Raw genomic sequence first — 9,445 nt, 5'->3', positions numbered from 1 at the left:
AAGTTTAGAAATGTGGCACATTTTCACCAAGTTTCATCTGACATGACAACCTAGTTTGTAGCCACCATATTGGATTTAAAGCAATGCTATGCAACAATTTTCCACTTCTGAGGTATGCTTTATGAGCAAATACTTTTGGTATCTTCTTCAAATTAATTTTGATGTACTATGGTTATGTGAAGGATAGATAAACACACCTACCAGTCCTATTAGCCGTCCAGGCTATGTACTGTGGTTTTATGGTTTGGGCAGAACACCCTGTGGAAATGTATCAAAAGACTTCACATGACAACATTGCCACGAATAACGCCCGGAGACACCAGTTGGCATGTTGGGAAGCTTGTATTAGTGCAAACTGGGCCGTTGGTGGTGTTTGCAAGGTTTTTGCCTTGATTTTTAGGTAGGTAGCTCGTTAGTTTTAATCTTTAAAAGATTTAGCACAGATGATCTTTCGACAAAGCCTTACGAAAGTTGTAAGACAGATTTTTTCAAAACCATTTATCCATTAAAGCTTATCAAATTCAGCACAGAAGTCACGAAACAGGAAGTGAGCTGATATCTCGGGCAATCTTATGTGAGATACTGACTTGAAATTTGAAACTTGAATATCCTAAAGTAACCACATTCTATCTTGAAATAACAACTTAGTATTTCATTCAAGATATAACCTTGAAAATACTTAATATCTTGAAATAATGAGATAGTATCTTGAAATTACAATTACATATCTTAATATTTAGTTTAGTTAAATAATCTGTCAATTTAGTACCTCAGTGGTCAATGTTATGCTGTCAAACTGTATAGAGATTAAATGAGATGTGCCTGCCAGACGTTGAAACAAAAATGCAGGTTTCATGTCAAAGAAGGAAGTGGCAGAAGACTCTAGGTCTGTGCGCATGTTATAAAATGACCAATTTAATGTGTTCTTATAATCAAAATAGCTTTACGCGATGCCCTTTTTTGTTTTGCATAAGAACCCGCTGTGCGTATCTACTAAATTAGGGCCCACAGTATCATGTCCATCTACAGTATCTTCACATGCTCTGTGGGCAACTGTATGAAGATAAGCCCTAAAAAAGTCAGTGGCTTAGTGAGATGTGAGGTTTTTTTTTTTCTTCGGTTCATGTGACCATCAGGAAGGCAAAAGGTGCTTTCAGAGCAATTTCCCTATTTTAACATCCGAATGGAACCTTTGAAGTGTTTTGATGCTCAAAAGTAGACACACACTGTAAGGCCTTTCACCTACGTCTGGTTGTAACACACATGGGAGAGTGAAATATCCACACTAGCACAATTAGACCCCTTTGATCTGAGGCCAGAAGCAGCTTCTCATACACAGGAACACAGAAACACTCCACCTGAGGGCCACACTCACAAACACACACAAATCACATTCACAAACACACAGACACAGACACGAAACGCTACACTCACACACACACTCACAGCACCTGAGGCAGTGGTACTTCTCCAGTCAAGGGCACTGGGACGATCCCAAACAGCGCCTGCAGTGGCTTCCCCCCGCGGCCATTTGAAACATTTCAGAGAGGAAATGAGAGAGGGGAGCGACTGTTGAGCTGTGAGAGCAAGTGTTGACTTCCTCCCTCTCTCTCTTCTCCCAGCAAGGGGCGAGGGATGCAGGAACCTGGCATGGCACAGCTCTCTGTCCTGGTTACTGTTTGTCAGCCACAGAGTTTCTTACAGTGGCAGTCAATATTTGTTTTAATAGCTCCTTTTTTGTGTTCATATTTTTATATTTGTATTTTAATTACCCCTCTCTTTGCATTTTGTGTATGTTTTTTTTCTTCGTTGAAAATTGCAGTAAAAAAAAAGGTATTTGATGAGGTATTTGAGTGAAATTATCTTTTTGAATCAGTTGATCATGTCAGAGAGAAATGTTAAGAGTTAGGTCCCTCTTTTATTGATATCTTAAGGAAAAAAAGTCTGTTTGCACCTGCCTTTCTCTTTCAGGGCAGTTTTTTTTTCGTTCTACCTTTTAACACACTTCAGTTTTTTTCAGTAATTTTTCTCAAGGCATCTGTATGGTAAAATCATCACTGTGCATGAAAGGATTTGCTGTCATGTACACTGGGAGAACTTTGCTGTCTCCGAAAGGCCAAACTTAATCACACGTTGTTGGTTTAAATGGTCTTTTATAAACGGGTTGAAAATTTAAGACAAGCCTCAGGATTCAACCCAGCCCTATTGAGACGTCAAGACAGAACATCAAAGTCAACCAAAGCAATAATGAAATGCAGAAATGTAAAGGAAACATTTTGCATCCCCAACTGCTTAGAGTCTAGTTCCAGCCAGTTATTACTTAATGAAAAGTTGTCATCTGTCAAGCCAACAACTGATAAGCGAAGAGCATTCATCATTGCAAACATCCCTTCAGAGAGTGCAGGATTTTGTCAGTTTTTTTGTATGTTCTGCATGGTTATTTGTCAAGTCTTGAGCTGTGTTCCTCCACGTATCAGCCTGTAATTGTAAAAGATGTCCTCACTGAAAGCTTCACTTCATAGTTCCTTTCAGTCATGATGTGCAAATCGTGCCACAAAACAATTTCAGGCTGATTCAAACAAATGCACTCATTGATGACAGTTGATTGATGATGAGAGTTCTGCTTTTTCAAAAATCCAAGACCACTGGACACTGTTGATAGCTGAAGTGGTACCTCTTTCATCTATGGAAATGACCTGAGCACAATGATCTAAAGCATACAGTCAGACTACAGGAGTCTGACTTTTTGGATACCAGATATTCACACTCTCTTTTGGGCAGTAGCTGTTATGGCATCTATTTTCTGTCATCTCAGCAGTGTAATTAAACTAACACATAGCTATGTCTTAAATAGCGTACATCACAGGAGGCTGTATGGTATTCTATGACAGGCCATCTCTGGTCTCTTATCAGCCATGGCAGCTGAAGAGTCACTGTATGATGCTTTCGGCAAAGAAAACCCCTTACTTGTTATTACCTCCAGCAAGGAGGTTATGCGATCGGGTCCGTTAATTAGTGTGCTTGCCCGAAGGGAAGCACAGTATTGTTCTTCATAAGTTTTCTTTATTTATTCTCCCCGTTTTTCTTGCAGCTAACTATGCCTCGCCCGATTGAGATAGAGACGCCGTTCAAACACCGAAACGTCCCGCCCGATCCGGTGCAACCTGCTATATCTTTTCGTGGCGGTACTCCTTGCCACTCCTTTTTTATTCCTCTTTTTTCATCCCCTTTTTCCCCCATAGACCTGCATGGTAGAACTAATGCTGCATTCGAGAAAGCTAGGAGATCGGAGATTTCAGACCTCCAACTAGGAAAAGTGCACTCGAACGCCACTTGAAGTGGAAGATTCTAGTCGTGAGGTGGGGGCAAAATGATCTACCCCGACTTCACGAGTCGGAGCAACCTGACGTCACATAACAATGGCGGCGCCCGTGGAGATGTGTGCCATGGACATTTATTGGACATTTATTGGCATTTAGATGTTTATATAAGCACTGATGTTACATTAAATTAACATTAAATTAACAATTTGTGTAATGTCAGACAATCAGCCTAGTAGTAGACAGGGTGTAGATCTGTAAACTTCATGGATATTTTAGATGGCTTTTGATGGCTATATTTTAGCAAGATTATAAATAAAAGAGACAGTCTACAGTGTCTCAATACCTCATCCGTCTTTTCCACTCCTCTGCTTGGTTCGCATATGCAAGAAGACAGCATTGTTTCACGTCAAAATTTCTATTTAAAGACAACGCGAATAAGAGCTTGGCACGGTCGGCCATGTTTGTTGTTTACGTTCAACTTCGTTCGCCTCGAACGCTTTGAGGTCGCACCTAGTACACTCCAAGTGGGATGAATGCGACATCCCAGCTTTCTCGAATGCAGCATATGGGGCATTATGACATCATAATAGGCTCATTAAACTGGCTTGCACCTGTGCTTCACTGACACCTGCGCCAAGGAACCTATTCTCTCTGTTCCTCTCCATTCAACTGTATAACTAGGAATATTAAGAGACACCTTCCATCCAGGGCTCTACAGTGCGAGTATTTCACTCGCATAAATAGGTACGTGCGAACTTGAAAAACTTGTATTCCCACTACCGTAACGTTAGCTATCCTAGCTGTGTTAAGCAGTGCTATCCTAGCTGTGTTAAGCAGCTGTAATATCTGAGTACTGGGCTAAAGGCTAACTAACACTACGTAACGAGAGTATCCACTGGCAGTTTCAGCTAGCCGTAACGGGGGATCATTTTCCTTAATTCAAGTTGTGAAGTAAACCTGTGAAGTAATTCATGAATTTAGTTGTGTGAATATAGTGAGCTAAGGCTTGTATTCCTACTACCGTAACGTGAGCTATCCTAGCTGTACGGGGCTATGCAAAAGTAGCTTATACTGAAAGAATGGTTAACTTGTTAGCTCACCAGTTTATTTTGTTGCTAATGTGGTTGGAGAGGATTAAGCGTGACCGATAGCGTGAGTTAACATTAACTGGGAGTCCTGGGAGTAATGATTCATGAGAGACCTTGAATCATTAGGTTAACTGAAAAACGTTTGAGGATGTACCTGGACACAGCGTAGTTGTTGTAGTGTGCTCAGTTTTCGAAAACTAGACTGAAACTAAGAAGGATAACTATGACTAAATGTGACTAAAACTAATATGCACTGAATCTAAAATAGCTGCTGAATCTAAAAGACTGAATCTAAAATAGCTGCCAAAATGAACACTGAGATGTATTCATTTTGGCAGCTATTTTAGATTCAGTCTTAAGACAAAAATGCATATTAGTTTTAGTCACATTTAGTCATAGTTATCCTTCTTAGTTTCAGAAGAGGTTTTTCATGGTTGCTAGCTCTAATCAGATGTACTAACTAGGAGACTAACTTTTTATGCCAACAAACACCAATAACTAGAACTAATTTGACAGACTATAAACCAATTTGATACACGTGCTCTAGCTATACAGTAAAAGTGTTGCTTACGTTAGATACTAGACCTACAGTCTAACTCTAACTGCATTAAGTCTAACAAGCTATATCTTACAATAAACTTTTAAGTAAAGCTGGCTATGTAAGATACTACTAATAACAATTGATAAGAGATTAACCAAAGCGTTGTATGAACAAATGCAGTAATTTGATCAATTTACCAGCTAAATTGCTTTGGAATAACTGAACATGAATGGGGTTAAACGTTGGAAAATACAATGTTTGTAACTATAGGTCGCAAATGAGTATGACATGCTTTGCTTCCGCGTAAAAAAAAACCTGCTGTGCTCCTAAATTTCTTTTGTGTGCTCCTAAATTTTTTCATTTAGGAGCACATGTGCTCCTTGGGAAAAACCTTAGCGTAGAGCCCTGCAAATACTCTACTTTTTTTCTCTCTCCTTCTTTCTCTCTATTCCTCTCACTCTACTTTCTCTCACACTCCATCTCTCTGCTTCACTTTTTTTTCTTCTTCTTTCAATATTTTCCCTCTTCACTCTCTCTTTACTGTCTTTATCCAGAGCCACTCTTGTTCACTCTTTCCACTCTTCTTTCTTTCTTCCACTCTTCTTTACTTTCTTCACTCTTCTAGGAGACTAGGAGGGGAAGAGACTAATTCCAAGGCACTTGTTCTCTCTGTCATTGCCGCAACAGAGCAAGCACACTCTCGCAGTTCGTTCACGAAACGCATTCTAGTTTATTTATTTATTTATTTATTTGTCCGTTTGTCTGTCTGTGGACAAGATTTCTCAGAAACTACTGGGCGGATCTTTCTGAAATTTTCACAAGAGGTGCATATCGGTCCTGGGACAGCCCCATTAAAAATCCGGATCTGGATACAGATTCTGGATCCGGATTTGTGTACCGCCTTGCTGGAGGTCAGAAATCTCTGATTGCTCTTGTTATTGCTGCTTTTATGCTGTTTATCTGTGTAACAGGCCTCTTTAGTCTCTATTCAAGACACTTTAATAAGACAACAACAGCCTCCCCTCCACGTACACGCATACATGCGTAAACTGGTGCTCCAAACAACTTTCCTCCATTGTCCTGCAATGTGAATAATTTAGCAATTTAAAATTCAAACACAACTGTAATGAACAAAGGAAAAGCAATGAACACCCTGAAGGTTTGTAATTTGCCCGTCTCCCACCAAAACACTGTCGGTTTAGTGCTGCCCCAGCATATAAAGGACATCCCGCTTCGCCTGTGCCGTGATGACAACAGAGAAAGGACAGGCGGGTTTGATGTAGGGGGTGGAAATCATAAAGAATTCATAACCACAACACAGCCGTTTCATTTACAAAGGGAGGTGCAGCAGGAAAATGAAAGTACATTTGCTTTTAAGAATGTGTAATAGCCCCCTCAGAAAAAAAGTGCTTGATTTCTGTGCGGCGCGTCTCAACGCTTAATGCAAAATAGCGCTCATCATTAAACACACTTGAGAGCGGGAGAGGCGCCTGGCTCGGCACGTGAAATATTGATGCTTTGCTGGAACTTGAAACTGCCACACGTGTAAGGGGGTGAGAGAAAAAAAGCGGCACAGGTGTTGGGTCCATTTCCAAGAGATGGGAAGCGAGTGATGTGAAGCCGACCGGCTCCCTGAACCATTGACAAACGCCTTGGCACACGTTTAGGCACTGCGCTGGCAGCACCCCCTTCTATTTCTCTCTATCCGTCATTCTGTCTCTCCCTCTCTCTGTCATTCTCTCTCTCTCTCTCTCTCTCTCTCTCTCTCTCTCTGCCCCCCTCCCCAGCCACCCTATAGCAGTTAGATTAGCGTAGCAGCATCTGGAGGTTAGCCAGTGCATCCAGAAAGGAAGAGTTGTCTGTCTGTATCCACTGTCTCACCACTGACTGGCAGACTGGGACAGCTGGAGGGTAAACAATATTACTGGACATAATTGAGGATTATAGTCGGATTTTTCCAGAACAATTGTCTGTCTTTTTTTCTTCTTTTTTTTTCAGCACCCAGACAACGCATTCACTTGATGAGCTGTGTTATATATTTATTTATGTTTGGGGGGAAGTGACGGTTGACTGCTTGCCATATTGGTAGTTTTGTTTTTGGTTGCATTCAGACAGATGAGCGTGGCTGACTGCTCAAACGAAGGCTTGGTATATCTGGGGATTTGTGTTTTAATTCGAAAAAGAGCTTTTTCTTATTTGGCTTATTGTTCCTGTTTAGTACTCTTTGTACAGGATGCAATAATCAGCACAGCACTGCACTTCTTTTCATGTCAAAAGCCACACCGTTTTAACACACGAAATTGTGTTGAAATCCTTTGTTCTTTTTTCCCCCTTTCATTTTGGAGGTGAAATTCACCAAACCTATGCACGTTTCTTTATCCTTTTAAGTGAGTGTGTGCTTGTGTACAGAATTAACTGTGAGTGTTCCCATTATTAGTAGAAGGTGAGCTAATTAGTGGTGTGCGCTATTGCTAGGCAACCTGTGTTTAGGGCTTTTCTAAAGCGGATTCTGTGGTGGTGGGGGGGGGGGGGGGGGGGGGGGGGGGAAGAGAGAGAGAGAGAGAGAGAGACCATGCGTGCACACATGCTAACTACCCCATTTCGAGTAAAAAGAGCTGCAGATAGCTCATTCCTGTGTGCGTGTGCTTTGATCAACCTTGCCTTGTACATTCAACTGGTCACACCCAACGTCTGCTATTCTTACACCCACACACAATCTTAAAACTTTATGAAACTGCCAAATCTGGACAATTGTTTCATAATATAGTATTTAGCATTACAAAATTGTCCACAATGTAAGTTAAAAATAACCCTGGATGGTCTTGAAGGAGCAGGTAAAGATGACATTGAGACAAAACATCCCTATTGCTGTCCTGTCATTGATGAAGACAAAGGCAAGTCCCTGTGGGGCCCTTTGAATTGAAATATGCTTGTCTGCCAAAAGCTATGAACAAATAAATTGTCAAGAAAAATGGCAATCTATGAGGGAGAAATCCTACAGAAAGAAGAATGGGATCCCACAATTTTGAGCCCCTTCACTCAACAAAATATTTGCAAACACTTCTCAAATATTGGCCTTCAGCTAAAAATAGAAAAGAATAGATGGAAGTAATGCTGGTCATTCAGTATAGAGTAGTGCCTTCCGGCATTGAGGAGCAGAGAGGGCTTGAGATGCCAAAGATCGGTTGTGTCACTGTGACGTTGTTCCTTTGTTGTGATATGTAACCATAGTAACCATTTTAACATCTTCACTGTTAACATGTCAATGATGTTTGTCATCTAGTTTTTCATTCGCCTTTGGTTTCTTTCTGAACAGCTAAACTGCCAATGTCATAGCATGATAGCTAGTTCAGTATTGTTATGGAGATATCCATCTGAGTTTGTGTTCAATGCTTTAATGATAAGTGGTCTAGTGGCCTTTGATTTAATGTCTTATGATTCTGTAGGAAGTAATCAGTGGTAAAAAAAAAAAAAAAAAAAAGTGAAAGTCCTCTCTATGGCAGAGGTGTAGACACACACACTCTGAAATTCACCTCTGCATTCAACCCATCCAGGGAAGTGACACACACAGTGAAGTGAGGTTACACACTAGCCCGGAGCAGTGAGCTGCCATTGGTGGCGCCCGGGGAGCAGTGATCGGGGTTAGGTGCCGTGCTCAAGGGCACTTCAGCCGTGGACGTGGGCATGGGAGAGCAGTGGTCTACCACTTCCCCCGCCCACATTTTTCCTACTGGTCGAACCGGCCACCCTATGGTTTCTGGCCTGAAACCCTAACCAGTAGGCCACGGCTGCCCATAACTGGTGATCACTAACGTCAGGCAGACGACCTAAGAGAAGTACAAACACCTTATCTCTCATGAGGTTCCGCAGGGTCACAGGCAACTTGTCTACAGAACAACAAAATTTCACACATTTTCAAATGAGAATCTGCTAAGATTATGACTGTCTATTCATCTGCAATCATGTTGCATGACGGTGGTGCTATGGAGAGAGGAGCCCTGCAATTGTCATGTTTCCACTGAGTGAATCAGCATGAGGAGGAGAGCAGAAAACACCAGCACTTTCTAGTGGTGGAGGGTGCCTTGGAGAGTTCACTTTCCCATTTGAGTCTCATTTGCTGTACTGAACATGCATGGCTGCCGCTGACATTGGTTGAAGGATCCTTAAGGACGACACGGTGGCTTTTTACACCTTTAACATACTCTGTTTTATCCAGGGAACTGCAGAACAGAAAACCCAGTTTAGTGATTTAATAGTTTTGACGCCAGGCAGCTACAAAGGTCAAGACAAGGACACTGAGATCTTAGACAAGCCGGAATGGTTTGGTCGAGGTGCCCTTAATACACGGCCTAGCATGAAATTAGTTGTCATGTTCGTTCCAAATGAAACTCAAAAGACCTAGGTCATATACTTATTTAAAGTAGTTCAGTGGGGTGCCGTGTTTTATTTTAAATATGAGAAAAAGAAGATGTACTTGAGGGGAGGAAATTATC

Source organism: Sprattus sprattus (assembly GCF_963457725.1).
Source record: "Sprattus sprattus genome assembly, chromosome: 4".
Classification (NCBI taxonomy): domain Eukaryota; kingdom Metazoa; phylum Chordata; class Actinopteri; order Clupeiformes; family Clupeidae; genus Sprattus; species Sprattus sprattus.
The sequence above is the reverse complement of the archived record's forward strand: the minus strand, read 5'-3'. Positions refer to the sequence as shown.